Source organism: Ursus americanus, chromosome 7 (genome assembly GCF_024610735.1).
Source record: "Ursus americanus isolate L20-20 chromosome 7, mUrsAme1.1.p, whole genome shotgun sequence".
NCBI classification, from domain to species: domain Eukaryota; kingdom Metazoa; phylum Chordata; class Mammalia; order Carnivora; family Ursidae; genus Ursus; species Ursus americanus.
In genome coordinates this window covers 76,558,399-76,574,623 of record NC_142133.1, presented here as the reverse complement: position 1 = coordinate 76,574,623, position 16,225 = coordinate 76,558,399, and the positions used below count along the sequence as shown (strand labels likewise).

General features: G+C 40.9%; 1 non-coding gene across 1 annotated transcript; it reads right to left on the bottom strand.

The window, feature by feature from the left end:
• Positions 1-862: 862 nt before the first annotated feature.
• On the bottom strand, positions 863-967 carry LOC123778589 (U6 spliceosomal RNA). Its single transcript, XR_006775956.1, has one exon. It is a non-coding gene; the product is annotated as a U6 spliceosomal RNA (small nuclear RNA).
• Between the last annotated feature and the right edge of the window lie 15,258 nt (positions 968-16,225).

Below are 16,225 nucleotides of genomic sequence, written 5' to 3'. Positions count from 1 at the left end.
GAAGGAATCGAATTTTTTAGCGTGAGTGGGAGGGGGAAGCTTTGTGCAATTTTAAGCTCTGCCAGTAATGGTCTGTTTGAATTTTGACAAATTTCCAAATTGGTTCATACGAATATTCTGTCTCTCACTGCTCTGAGGATCGGCGGGAGGAAGAACATGACAATAACTCTTGAGTCATAGAGTTTTCAAGTGTCAGAGCTTGAGGAACCATTGGGCTTAATAACCTGAAGTCACAGGACTTCTCAAAATCACTGCAAAATGTTGTGTGCATGAGGCAGACATTCTGTGAAATGAAGGTCATAGATGGAAACCAAAACACTTATTATCATGTTAGGTGGGAATTTGTCATCTGTGCCATCTCACATGTAGCTGTCCCCTGTCACGCGATCAGCATTACCGCTTATTTCTCTGACTCTGAAGAAAGGAACAGCCTTTCCACTGGGGGATCAGCATTACCGCTTATTTCTCTGACTCTGAAGAAAGGAACAGCCTTTCCACTGGGGGATCAGCATTACCGCTTATTTCTCTGACTCTGAAGAAAGGAATGGCCTTTCCACTGGGGGATCCCTCTGAAATCACAGCGCTCCTATGATACTTAAAGTAGGAAGACCCAGAGCCCAGAAAAGAGCTAAGAAATGAGCTTTTATAGGAAATGGTATTCAGAATATGCGATGTGACCCCACAGAGTACGATTATCTCTTTGAACAGTGACCAATAAAATTTGATTCCATTGTGATATTTCTACTTGCTGTCTCTTTTAGGGTTGGCATTTATCATTTGTTCAAACAGCAATACTCCCAGAAAATGAAGGTTCAAATATGTAAGTAGGGCCTCCTGAAAATTACTGACAGAATTAATTTCTATAAAATATCTACATCACGAATGTGTGCATCATCCTTGCCCTGGGGCCATGGTAACCCACTCTGTATCTTTCCAATTTTACTATACGTGCTGTCAAAAAGAGCACTACAAAATATCTACACCAGTGAAAATGAATTTTGTTCCTTAATGCCTAGATGAAAAGAACTTTGTATTTGTAACAGTGTTCATTGAAACACAAGTATAGTTTGACCAGTTAAGATTATGAAAAAAAAAGCAGTGATACATGTGAAAAAGTGAATTAAGATATTAGACTCTGTGTGGCAACTATGCAAATGCTTGAATTTAATATAATTCAGATGATAAGAAGGCATCATGACCAAGAAGCGTAGGAACTGAAAAATCAGATGTGCGGCTGGACACTAGATTAAAAATGTTAACAAAAATATGAACCAGACCGATTCATCAATGGTATGAATAAAAAGGGAAATATCCTAATCGCAGTAGAATTAACATACCAATATAAATTACAGACAGTCTAATAAGATAAAATACGGAAATCTGATAGTGCTGACATAATTCTCTATGTTTGTGATGGCATGGGATGATAAAATATCACAGAAAATATATTGCTTATCTCACAATTCAGTTTCCAGTGTTCAAAATGACCTGGAGACAATATCCTTCAATAGACAGCATCCGAAGGAACAGAGTGTAAAAAGAAACAGTGCAGAAGGCTATAGAGAAGTCATGGGTGAAACGCATGTTCAAACTGAATCATATGCAAGTTGAATACAATCGGAAATTCAGATATAAAAGAAATCAGTGTCATAATTTCCCATTTTCTTATCATTCTGCTATGCACAAATTATGTGGGTGATAATATGAAACAACTTTTAATGTTCCTGATGTTTCAAATCTCTGTCATAAGTGTGCTTACAACATTTCAAACAGATATGGATGTAATACATTATATTACATTGTAATAAAGCATAAATGTCATCACCTGTATAGCTATTTTATATTGCTAAGTTATATTCCATAATAGTGAATAGCTCTTAGTAAATAGCCAAAGAAAAACTACATAAAATGATCTCTAATACACACAGTTTCATTTCTGGAAAATACAACGCATACAAAAAATTTACAAAGTAAATTTTGTATTTATTTGAGAAAAAATATTTAGGTCCTAGGCTCAGATAATTACAAAGAGATATTTCACCTGCATTACTAAACAGCTGTCTAGCAAGGTATCTTTCATAGTTGACCTCTGGCCTCTAATAAAATCCATGAGTTCTTTTCTAATCATTGTGATGAGAGGCAGGAAAAACAAAACAGAACAAAACAAAAGAATTGTCTTGGAGGGAGCAGCAGCCCTGGAGTAAAACGAGCCACTGCTCCTCCAGCTCTCGCTGGATAGCATCATCTTACTGCTTCTAATAACATCCACATTTAAATAATACTCAAAACTACAGCTCCAGCTCGGATCGTTTCCTTGAACCTCTGACCCATAAATCTTACAGATTACTAGATATATCTATACATGTCTGACTGGTGCGTCAAATTGATCATGCCCCAAACAGAGCATTTTTTACCTCCTTTTGGTTCCTTTTGATCAACTCTTCGGTTTGCTGCTTGGGAAAAGGCTGTCACTTTCCATCCAGTTTCTCAAACCAGCACCCACGGAATGTCCTCGGTTTTAATCCTGCTTCCCGCTCTTCACATTCTATCAGACCTGTCAATTTGATTTGCCTATTTGAGCCTATCTGAAGCTAAATCTCACTCAAGTCCTCTTAGCTCTCTAACCACTCATCCCTCATCAAAGTTCAAGTTATTATTTTAATCTTGATTACTTTAAAAACCTCCAAATTTCTCTCCTTTCTCCTGGTTTTTCTCCATCTGTCCCCACAGCGATCCATTTTTCTCTTGCTTCCGGATGGATACTTTTTCTAACACAAATCTAATGTCTAACTATTTCCCTATTGGACTATTTAAAGATTTTATTTATTTATTTGCCAGAGAGAGAGAGGGAGAGAGAGAGAGAGAGCACAAGCAGGCGGAGCAGCAGGCAGAGGGAGAAACCGGCTCCCTGCTGAGCAAGGAGCCAGATGTGGGACTCGATCCCAGGACTCTGGGGTCATGACCTGAGCTGAAGGCAGATGCTTAATCGACTGAGCCACCCAGATGCCCCATATATTCCTATTTAGCAAGCCATGTGGTGGTATTTAAATGCCCTTCAGACAAAGTAGGAATGTGACCTTCCCATATGCATTTTTATGATTTCTCTTCCTTATACAGTAGGCCCTTGAGCCACAGGAGTTTGACCTGTGCAGGTCCACTTATATGCAGGTTTCTTTCACTAGATACAGCACAGCTTTATAAATGTATTTTCTTTTCCTTATAATTTTTCTTTAATAACATTTTTTTCTCTAGCTCACTTTTAAAAAATATTGTATTTATTTGTCAGAGAGAGAGAGAGCACAAACAGGGGGAGTGGCAGGCAGAGGGAGAAGCAGGCTCCCTGCTGAGCAGGGAGTCTGAGGCAGGACTCCATCCCAGGACCCTGGGATCATGACCTGAGCCGAAGGCAGGTGCTTAACCGACTGAGCCATCCAGGCATCCCTCTAGCTTACTTTATTGTAAGAAAACAGTATATAACATACAAAATATGTGTCAATCAGCTGTTTATGTTATAGGTAAGTCTTCCTGTCAATAGTAGGCTATTAGTAGTTAGGGTTCTGGGGAGTCAAAAGTCATATGCGGATTTTTGACTGGGTGAATGATTGGTGCCCCTAAAACCCATCTGTTCAAAGGTCAATGTAGTCCCTGTTTCAATCAATTTGGTCTTTTCTTCGTTCCTCAATTATGGCATGGTGTGGTAGTTTGCTTTCCCCGAAAGCAGACCCTGAGACAAGGATTCATATGCATGTATTGTAATTGGGAGTTGATCTCAGGATGTTCCAGTGTGGTCCTGGACAGTGGAGACAGAGAAGTCGTGACTGGGCTATTAAGCGCAGTACCACTGCTGTTTATAAAACTGAATCCGGCTGTGGAACTCTGAGATCCAGTGTAGAACAGGACCATTGTACTCATATACCAAATCCTGGGGAGGGAGAGCTATCAGTTCCTTGGCACTTCCAGCCTTCCGCATGGGGGCAGAATGGGTGCTGGCAACCAAAGAAAGCCTCAGGGAAAGAGATACAGATGTAGATGCTTGAAGAAGCATCTCAGGACAGTGACATTAGGAAGACTAAGGACACGTTGGTGGGGAATTCTCACTGTCTGCTACACAGGATTTTTTGTGCCTCTGGGTCTCCTTTCCTATTCCTTTTGCTTGGATAGCATCTTGCCCCCGACCCTGAAGCTCAGCTAATTTCTCTACCTTCATTGGTTAGTTTGGACTAAATATCCTTTAATGCTTTCTCTGGTCTCCCAAATCTGTGATAGTCAGCCCTCTGTATACATCCTTATCTCTACTATTTTAGAATTCACTACACTAACAGTGAAGAGAGAGAGAACAAAAACAGGTATATACAGGGGCGCCTGGGTGGCACAGCAGTTAAGCGTCTGCCTTCGGCTCAGGGTGTGATCCTGGCGTTATGGGATCGAGCCCCACATCAGGCTCCTCTGCTATGAGCCTGCTTCTTCCTCTCCCACTCCCCCTGCTTGTGTTCCCTCTCTCGCTGGCTGTCTCTATCTCTGTCAAATAAATAAATAAATAATATTAAAAAAAAAAACAGGTATATACAGATACAAACGTAGTGCTATAGGCTTATGGGAAATGGAGAGATTAATTTATGTTTAGAAGTACCTAGGTTTTTATGGCTCAGTTCTGGAAGTAGTAACATTGCCTAGAACTTACTCATATTACACACCTGTAACGAAGGCTGAGAAACGAGGTTGATGAACTGGATAGCCAGGAAAGAAGAGGAAATTGTCACCAACTATCAGTTTCATCTTCTCCTGAAGGGAATGAGTTCAGCCCCTTACCTAAAGAAGATAAACTAAAGTCCCATCCAGTCACTGCATCCAGCTCATAATCCAGGACTTCTGGGCGATATAGCCATTCTATCCACCAGATACAGAGTTAGCTCCTCGTATCCTAGAGACCTGTGCTCTGAAAAAACCAAAGCATCTGCTATCCACTTTCAACACACATACAAAATACAATAGGGGAGAAGAGGCAGGATGAAAACATTATAGACTCTTATTGGAAAAAGTAAGGATGGGAGAGACCTTGATTCTCGGCAATTGTGATTCTTGGTGAACAGAGGTCTCTCTGTCCTGGAGTACAGGAAATTCCTTTTTTAAAACCAGAAGTCCAGCATAGCTGCTGGCTCTCTGGGGAGCATTCCCTTGTCTGAAGTGAGGGCTGGGGAGTACGCTTTCCTTGCAGGTCGATCGCATTTCATAGTTCCTTTCTTGCTTGTGCAAGTTCGAAGCCCAGGGCTTGTTTAAAGCTTGGCCAGCTAAGGGCTTTTCAGTCTCCACCTGTGAATTCTTTGAAAATTCATTTCTCTCATAAACTCCGTAGACTTCTGATCAGTTTTCTTCTAAGTGGTTCCATGTCCCTATTGCCATAGTCGAGGCCCTTTACTGCACATAGTTCTCTCTTTTTGTTTTATTTATTTTATTATATATATTTATCTTTTTTTCTTTCTTTTTAAACCTCTTCCTATTCTTTTTCTCAACTTAACAGTGATTACCTTGATGGTATGTGAAATTATATTTGGGAAGGCTATACTATTCAGGAAATGCTGCCTCAGACTCGAGCTATTTAGTTCAACTAAGAATATTTACCCGGCTTTAGTGACTAAAAATCTCTTTCAATCTTATCTGCTACTGTTTGAGATCTGGCAGCAGCTTGCTTTTCCAACATTGTAGAATCTTGTATCTCAATTGTCATGGACACCTCTTTGGAAAGCAGTCTATTCTTGCCTGAATTCCTCTCTTTTGTAATACTGTGCTAAGTCAAATCAATACAATTTGATACACAATTATTCTGACTTTTTCTCTAGAGGTAAGGAATCAAGTAGGCTGCCTTCAAAACTTGAAGGCAATCAAATATTTTGTCACAACAAAACAAAGCTCTTTCTCTTCTGGCCTAATTTATCTCTTTACTTGCCACCCTAAAACCAACCACTAAGCCAATGCCAACATATTGATTTCTATAACAGTTGGTGGTAGCATATGCTTTTTTTTAAAAGATTTTATTTATTTATATGACAGAGAGAGAGACAGCCAGCGAGAGAGGGAGCACAAACAGGGGGAGTGGGAGAGGAAGAAGCAGGCTCCCTGCAGAAGAGCCTGACATGGGGCTCCATCCCAGAACTCCAGGACCATGCCCTGAGCCGAAGGTAGACGCTTAATGACTGAGCCACTCAGGCACCCCGGTAGCATATGCTTTTGAAACAAATAAACCCCCACACTTCAGTAGCTTAACATTATAGGTGCTCATTTTTCAGTCACATAAAATCCAATAATGTACTCAGTGGTGGCTTTCCACCACTGGTAAGTCAGAGACCTATCGGGGTATCTCTGCTTATTTGTTCCACTGTCTCCTAGGATAAGAAGTTCTATGTGCCCATGGACAAAGGAAGGAGACTAGGGCACAGTTTGTAGGAAGTTTTTATAATGCAAGCTTAGATGTGGTGTATGTCAGGTTCACCTGCATTTACGTGGGCTAGAAAAGAGTCACTCATGGTCAAATGTAACTGTAAGGAAGGCTGGGAAATATTAACTAGCCATCAGTGGGTTTAGGGGTAAGAGGAAATCTGTTTGTGAATACCCAGGCAACTTCTACCACATTTACCATAAATAAATAAATACGTACATACATACTTCATCTATGAAAAGGAAAAAATAAAACTTTCTAGGAAGTCCATTAGTCACCTTTCTCTCTTTCTGTCTCTTTCTCCTTTTTTCCCCTCTGGCCTGTCTACACTCTCTTCTTATAACCTGATAAGCTGAATTAAGCAGGAGGCTTTGGGGCCTGGCCTGGGAAGTCAAGAGATAGTAGGACCGAGGATGCTTTACGGCTGGTTTCAAGGACAGAAGAAATTGAAACCATGTTGGTCATCCTATCAAGGCTTAATTAAAAGAGGCAGGGAGGAGATATTAAAACCAATTTTAAAAGTCAGAGAGATTCTTAAGGATATGAAAGACCAAAACCCAAGGATTAAGAATGGGAGAACCAAGTGGGGAAGGGCATCTGAGGTGTTGCCATGAAGTCAAAGCCATTTTCCTAAAGATCTTCTAGTTTCTGTGGGAGAAGGAAGGAGCTCAGGATAACACCAAGTGTAAGTGACAGACTTTTGTGTACCTCTTTGTAAATATGTAACAGACCTTTAACATCTAAAGGGGGAAAATGTTTTCCAGTACTAACATTGCCTTTGCTGTCACATTTTTCCTGGCTTTGCAGAGGTTAAAGGATTATGACATAGCAGCTTCCAAGCATGGAAAAAAGAGGTAATCAAATTGGCACACATCCCAGGGAAACTGTGAGGTCTTAGGAGCTTGAGTGCCAGTGGAAAGAAGCATTTTGAAATGCAAACTTCAGGGGAAAAATAATCCAGATAGTTTCTGAGACCAGGAACTGTCTTTGGAAAGCTGTTTTAGCCACACGGTTTCCACCCGACTCAGACAGTTTGTTCTGCTCTCTCCTTGGTCACATAGAAAATAGGGCCTATCCCCTCACATTGTATCTTTATCCCAAGTTTGCCAGCCATCCAGACAAAATTTAAGAAACCCAGGAGGAGCAGAGTCACTCGCTGAGCATAGTCCGTGGAGCAGCATAGATGGGAAAGAGGGCCAAGACAGGAATCAGAGGATCTGAGAGTGAGTCCAGGCCAACAGGTGTTTGCCCAGTGGCCATCACTTGACCTTGCTGAGCCTCAGCTGTTCCATCTCTAAGGAACATTCCTCAAGAGCAGGGATCGTATTGCCCTCTGGGTGTCCTCAGGCACAGTGCAAGTACTCAATAAATAATTGTTGAAATAACAAACAAACAAATGACTCTCCAGATCACAGATTCTTAATGCTCAAAATACAATAAAACTACCAATAATACTTCTTATAAAACCATCATATGCTGGCACTTGTTCCTTACAGAGGCAGATTCCGTAGGAAATACCTGTTTCATCAGTTGCGTATTCCCATCTGGGTCTTCTCTTTCCACGGAATTCCTTGACTTAAACTGACTAGCCCCAGCTCCACGGCAGGTCCTAGGGCCAGGCACTCCACGGAGAGTCACCTCATACAGGATCTGGAGCTTGTAACCCGGAGAGTAAACCTATGTGCACATTCCCAGAGGATGACACATCCTTCTCTGTCTGGCAAGTTCTTCTGCCCTTTTTGGGGGGCTACACAGCTTTGAGACAGACACTCAAGGATGAAGGGAGAAGAATTCTGATGGGATCCTTTGTTCTCACAATCAAGAACGAACGTATCAGGTTCCCAATCACATTGCTCTTGAAAACTGTATAATTAAAACATAGGCTCGACTCTCAATTATTGGTGAGCTAGGGATGTTCTCAGGAATAGAAGTATAAATTAAATAGTGAGGATATGCCTATAATGACTAAGACAGGATGCACACATGCCGTGTGTTTAGAAGAGGGGCATGAGAAGTCTGGAGTTGTCCGAAAAGGCTCCCTAGACGCAGACAGTCTTGACATGGATCCTGAAGGATTCTTTGTATTGAGAAATAATGAGACTTGAAAATAATTCAGGAGGAGGGCCTTGGGCAAGGAAAAAAAAAAACGAAAAACCTAAGTTAACATATGATACATGCGGGATGTGCTTCGTGACCATGGGCAGTTCTGTGAGGAGAAGGTTGGAGATAAGAAAAGTCAGGTCAAATGGGATCAGAATGTGGTCTGCTTTTTTGTGGGTGATAGGAAGTCAATGATTGATGGCTTTTAAGCAGAGGAGTGACAGGATCAGATTAGTGATTTAGAAAAAAAAATATTCTGGTAACCATGTTAGGAAAATGATGACATGGGAAAAGAGTGGAAATGGGAAATGAATACAGTTGTGGTGTGTTACCCACCTAAGCTCTGGAATGCATTCCTGGACCAAAACATCCTTGGGGTCAAACTGGTCAGGTCAAGGAACATGGTCAAAACATCCTGCTCAAATTATACAACAGCTGCTTGGGAATCCAAATGATGAGTCAGTCGTTACTGGAAGGAGTCTCAACGGTGATGTTTAGGAAAATGATTTGTGCATAGTCTGTTTAAAGAGTGAAAAGGGCATAAAACTTGGAACAATGGTGATTGTCTAAGAAGTAGTCCAAAAAAGTGACTCCCAGGGCCCGGGTGAAAGTTCTCCTAACTCCTGAGTGAACTACTGGGTCAAATGACTATTTGCTGGCCAAGCTGGTCTCCTGTTGACACAGAGATAAGGCACCGTCAGTGGCATCGAAAATATATGTACTTGACTGGAATCCTTCGGTGGGTATACAAACAGAGGCCGTGCCAGCCCCTTCCTTTTTGACTTCTCATACAGGGTTTTGGTTCCGGGTTCTCTTTTTGAATGAATAAACTGGGTCAAATGAAGGGCATATTTGCAGTCTGTGAAAGAAAAGCAAATCCCAGTGCCAAGATCAGAAGAAAATTCTCCTGGGGAGTGAGCCAATGTCACTGTCTTTGCTTGGAGAAATGTGGCCAATAATTATATCCGAACTGTGAAATAGAACGTCTTTCCCTCCTCCGGCTGGCAGAGGGATTTGGACCACATCTGTTAAATATTTATCAGTAGCGGATACTAGTTTATCTTAGTTTTACTTTCATGCACTGGTGATCAGGATTTTTATGTCATTAAGCTGGAACATTGCTGGTGGGACCTGGTTTCTCTTATGGAGGCCGGTGTGAGTTGTAGACAAGGGTTAAAGACAGAAAGTGACCTCTGAGCAGAGGGAACGGTGCATATAGTGAGAAGATTAGCCCTTAATTGCTATGTCAACATTTTAATTCTTTTCTTAGGCTACCGGGGTCTGACTTAGACATTTGTAGTCTTAGTTAACTCCCCAAATTTTGAGGTGACTTAAATATAAAACTCTTCTTGAAATAATTTATGCTTCATGATGTAGGATTATGGTATTTATAACTCTTTAGAGTCATTACTTTTGATGAGAGAAATTTGGTAGTGAGTCAAGCTCAATGAGTTCAGCATCCTGCCTGAATTTTCTGGGTTTTTTTTCTTCAAAGTTTAAATATAGCCGGTATGGCTCTAAACTCAGTTATCTGAAACCACCATATTTATCTAACTGGTTACTCTTCAAAATCTCCACCTACTTGATTTCTGGCAAGAACATAACAAGCAAAAGGAACAACAATATTTTTCCAATCTGTCTGTCTACATGATTCAGCTCATTAACTTTCCTTTCTGCCAACTTTTTTCCCCAACTGGAAGAATTTTCTAACGTGGATATGTTGAGACATGATGGCAAGGGAAAGGCCACTGTACAGGAGGTAAGAGAACTAAAACCTTCTTGCTTATCTGTTACGCTCAACTATTTATACCTCCCGAACCCCACGGATTCCCCTCTACAAAACTGGGACAATCACATCTGCCCTGGAGACTCCAGCAGGCTATTAGAAAGCAAAACTAATAATGATAACAATGATGATGATACCAATAACCATAATAACATTTGATGGGCACTTACTCCATTATAGGCACTGTGATATAAACTGCAAGCCTTCAACATTTAAAGCTCATAAGGACCCTATGAAGGAGACAGCAAAGTTCCCATATAAAGTAGTGCCAACTCCAGAACTTCGATGCATTTGACAACTGTTAACATGCTGAAAGTTTGTACAAACTCTACAAGCACAGAGGACTATAATTATATAATTATAAACATAGACATCCTTATATTTATATTTATTTGATATCTGTTTCATGTCAATGTACACCATCGATCATGGGTTGGATGTCTATGTAATCCAGGTCCTTGACAGAGTGAAGGAAACCACACACCCAGAAAGGGCTTGGGGCCCAGGGAGGTCACGATCAAGTTGGGGTTCCCTCGAAGCAAAGTGCAACACTGTGTTCAAAAACCTTTTGCTCTTCTGTGCCCTGGAGTTCGACTTCCCATACCCGCATCCCACCCCACAGCTCCCCAGATGACCTCTCCAGGTATCGATGCCCTTTCCCGTCTTCAGAACTGACCCCAAATACTCTTTCCTCCATCAATATCTCCTCGAGCTCAGCAACCAGATTTAATCTCCCCATCCTTTGACTTTTAATAGAATTTGTCTCTACTTCTTTCACATGCTTTTCACTATGCCTTCCATTTGTCTACTTGCTTTAACTAACGTGTTACTAGCATCTTAGACCACAAGCTCCCTGAGAGCAGAGGCTGTTTCCCCACCTGTCTGTCGGCCACCTCTGTGGCCTTTGCTCCGCCTCTGGAACTCCTACAACTCCTATGGGGTCTGTCGCATGCTATCCTTTTTTTTTTTTTCCCAGATTTTGATATCTCTAATAGGCTCCTAAGGTGATGGCAGACTTTTTTTCCTTCTACAGGTCTTTTTTTTTTTTCTCCCAGCTTTATTGAGGTATAATTGACACATAAAACCTACATAAAATTTAAATTTATATTTTATATAAGCTTATATAAAATATATGTATCTAATATATTTAAATAAAATATATTTAAAGTGTACACCATGTTGACTTGATATACATACTCTGTGCAAGGGTTCTTATCATTGAGCTAACTTATCCATCATTTCTCATGTTTGCTTTTTTTTAATTATTATTATGAGAACAACGTAAGTTCTACTCTCTCAGGAAATTTCTATTACCCAATACAGTGCTATCGAGTATAATCACCATGTTTACACTAGGTCTTCAGACCTTATTTATCTTACAACTGAACATCTGCATCTTTCCACCAGCCTCTCCCTACCTTCCCAGCCCTCCCTGGCAACCACCATTATGTTCCCTGTTTCTGTGAGCTTGACTTTTTTTTTTTTTCTTTTTTTGAGGCCACATCTAAGTGGTGCCATGCAGTATTTGTCTTTCTCGGCCTGGCTTATTTCACTTAGCATAATACTCTCCAGTTTCACCCACATTGTCAAAAATGGCAGGATTTCCCTTTTTTCCTTTTACAATGTTATTATGACATTGTTGACTATATTCCCTATGCTGTACTTTTCATCTCTGTGATTTATTTATTTTATAACTGGGAGTTTTTACCTCTTAATCCCCTTCACCTACTTCATTCATCCCCCCACCCCCTTCCTCTCTGGCAATCACCAGTTTGTTCTATGTGTTAATCAGTCTGTGTCTGCCTTTTTGTTTGTTCGCTCAGGGATTTTCTTCTTTTTTTTAAGGCTTAATAATATAACATCATATATGACATATGAATAATATAATTATTATATGATGAATATATATTATTAAATATGTATATATGTATTATATATGTATATTATATATATGTGTACACACACACACACACACACACACACACATTTGTTTATTAGTTCTAAAAGGTTTTGGTGGAGGGCCCCCTGGATGGCTCAGTCAGTTAAGTGCCCAAGTCTTGATCTCAGCTCAGTTCTTGATCTCAGGGTTGTGAGTTTAAGCCCCACACTGGGCACCACACTGAGCATGGAGTGTAATTAAAAGCAAAGAAAGGTTTTGGTGGAGTCTTTAGGGTTTTCAATATATAACATTACATCATCAGCAAAAAAGATAATTTTACTTCTTCCTTTTCAACTTGGATGGCTTTTCTTGATTTTTCTTGCACAATTGATCTGGTTAGGACTTCTAGTACTATGATGAATAAAAGTGGCGAGGGTAGGCATCCTTGTCTTATTCCTGATCTTAGAAGAAAAGCTTTTCACTTTTCACCAGTAAGTATGATGTTAGCTATGGGCTTGCGATGTAGACCTTAGGAATACCTTTTCTCAATGAGTATTTATTGAGCTACAAATAGAATTGGGAGTTGCAGCTCCAGAGATTATGATATAACGGGTGCACAATGTACAGAGGTTGGAGGATGCAGAGACGAGTCATCTGAGAGAAGAAGAACTTCTGTAGAAGTCTCCCAGAGTAGGTGGCATCTCAGGTGACTTCTGAGTCACGTGAGTGTACAAAGGACAAGCAAGGAGAAGGAGACATCTCACGAAGAGTTAAGTGCAATCCATCAGACACTTATTTTCTCCTTATTATGTGGCTGGTGCAGAAGTCTTTGCTGCACTTGAAATGGTTCATGAGACCAAGCTGATCACAAAGGTATCAAAGGAATTGCAACACCAGGTGCTCTGATGAAGACAAGGGGATCGAAGAGCTTTGTAAGTACTTTGACCATGGTTTCTCACGTGTAAAATCGGAATCATAATAGTGATGACAAAAATACCTGATTCATAGTGTTTTAAGGAAGGTCAGGAAAATAAAAAGTAGGAAAGAGATCGTATATTTCAAAATTATTTATAAATACCAGTTCTTCTGAGCCAGCAGAGAAACGCTCTCATTATCACAGGATTCATAATTTCCTATAATTGTATATATCTTCCATAGAATACTCTTAAGACCAGAAGTAAAAAGTCATTGTCTGTGTAAGATGTGTGGCGGGTTCTGAGGGGAGTGAGAGGGAAAATGAAATTATGAATCTAGTACAAGAAACTGAAAGATGGATGACCTGATATATTCCGAGGCTATCTTTAGCAAAGATGGGAATCTCATTTAGAGAGTAATTAATTATAGGTGTCTCAACATTTTCATTTGTTATGATTAACTTGGCTTGGGTGATCAATCTTGGTTGTCAACTCCAGCAGATAGGTGGAATTTCCAGCCTGAGATGGAAATTATTTCAGTATTAATCAATCCTTAGCACTTCTCCGATGACAGTTTTCCCCTGTTACCTTTGAAGCTTGATTAGTAACCTAGACATTTTATGTACTTTCCCCAGTAGCAAAAGGAAAATCATGAATTATTTCAAAAAAGTTTAACCAGGTGCCGAAACTAAAGCAAAGTCTTCCTTCTTTGGTTTTGGGGAAAAAAAGAGAGAGAGAGAGAGAGAGAGAACAGAGAGAGAGAACGAAAGAAAAAAGAAAGCAAGCTGATGCAATGATCTTTGGCTTCTTCCCTCTGCTCGCACTCCTCTCCTTGGCTCACACCCTTGCAGAAACTTTGGCTTCCTTGCTCTTCTGCTCTTCTCGGATGTATGAGGCATGCCCCTCTCTTGGATAGTTTTCACTGGTTATTCCTTTTGCTTAGAATGCCTTGTACACATACCCTTTTATCTGTGAGGTCTTCCCTTGCCAAGCTATTTAGAACAGGATGCCCTGCCCCCTTTCAAGTACTTCCTGTCCTCCTTCCCTCCTTTGTTTTTTCTTCAAAGCGCTGACCACTGACATTATCTGACATTTCTCCAAAGCGCTGCCCACTATGTGACATTCTGTATTATTGTACTCCTTTACTGTTGATCGTCTATCTCCTTTCACCAGCACAGACGTTTGTGAAGGCAGAGCATTCTCCGCTGTATCCCCAGAACTAGAGTGGCGTGAGCCACATAGAAGGCTCTGACATGTCGTTTGTGAATAAATGAATGAATCTTCGTATTTAATAGCTTTACCATGCTATTAAAAATATTTCACTGTTGCAAAAATTCAGCATCTTCATGACACTGCTGATACATAGCATATCTATAACTTGCTAAGGATACAAATAAACACTTAAAGGTAATTTCTAAGATGTTATTATTTAAATTTTAGAAGATACATTTTTATTTTATCTAAAATTTAGGTTTGAGTTTAAAGTTAAAAATCTCTCTCCCCACCACCCCCCAAAAATTTTGGAATTTCTGGATCAAAATCATTACCTTTTATGTCAGAATAAAAGGATAATCGAGCCAGTTTATTCATCAGTCAACCGGCACATTCTTCAGTGCACCTACAAAGGCATTTTTTGCCCATGCTGGAACCTGGGGCATAGGATGAGTCTAAGCTGCTTGTCCTCTAGTTGCTTTGGAATAACACTGAGCACGAAGGAAATGCTACTGGAATTAGGAAGCCTGGCCTTTAGGATAGTTGCTGCTATGCACATTCTCAATGGTATGAATCAGGCACCTTCTCCTCTGTGACCCTCAGTATCTCTCCCTATTAAACAGGGGTTGGAGATACAGATAAGTACAGGAACCCTACATTCCTACCCAACAGCAAAATGCTAGATTTAAATCAAGAGATAGAACAGAGCCAAGCACGCAGCTGGCTTTGGATAAATGCTTCTTGGCTAGCAAACCTGAAACCCTTGTTTCATCCCAGTGAGAAAATAGCTTCTGCAGCTGCTGAAAGGAATCCTCTTTCTGCCTGCTGAAATTGAGCAGGTACGGTGTAATGAGGAGTAGACAAGATCCAGGTGACTTGTGGGACTAGCCTGGATGGAAGAAGTTCTAGAGAGGAAGCACAAACCCATCAGGTGCCTGAATACAAACACCCTATTCCTGGGAGATGCCTTTAGGTGGCATTGTAGTGTGGCTCTGGCGCCACCTGGTGACTGTTATCGGAATTTCCCTGCCACGGCACGGACACCCGCAATAGACTTGTTCTAGAAAACATCCCTGAAAGGAAGGCCTATCTGAGGAGTCCATGAAATTGGAAGGATTCGTTAAAAGCATTAAATATGTAGTTCAGAGAACTGGAGCAGAAGAGAGAGACTATTCTGTGAGAAGAAAGAGAAATAAATGAAGAATAAAAGGCCCAGGTATTTATGTTTTAAACTAACGTTCACGTAACAGCCAAGAGTAATTCCAGCCAATTGTAAAACCAAATTGACTGAGGTGTTCTCTACCCGGGTGAAACAGTCCAATAATTTAAAAATGTTTTCTATTGCTGACTTTAGTTCACAACAACGAAAGCTTTGCTGCTCTTTGAGGTTTAGGCCTTCAGGCAGTGTTTGGCACTGTGAAGGATGGGGAGGAGCCCAGGGCTGGGTCCACAGGCCCCAGGGAGCTGACAGTCAGATGGACTTCACACCCAGCAAATCGAACACAAACTGTGGCAGGTGTGTGAGGTGGCAGGAAATGTTCTAGAAGGGCCCATGTGACAGGGATGCATTGTGGGTTCAGGGGTGTTAGACATCAAGGTGGAAAGAAGCGTCATGCATCAGCATGGAGGCCAAGAAGCTCGGGCTGGCCTCTAGGAGGTTGGCTGGGTGTACCTGCTGGAAAGTTCAGGAGGGCTCGTGACAACCCTAACCCTACATCACCTTGGACTTACTGCCCGTGGGGGAGGGGGTCGTGGGACACTGAGAAACTCCATATGGATTCATAACAAGGAAAAGCTGCCATTTTATAAAATGTCTGCAACCTTCAGATTTAGCACTAAACGCTGGGAATCTCCAGTTCTGAGCGAGCATATTATCACTCCTGAGCTAATGTTTTCACCTT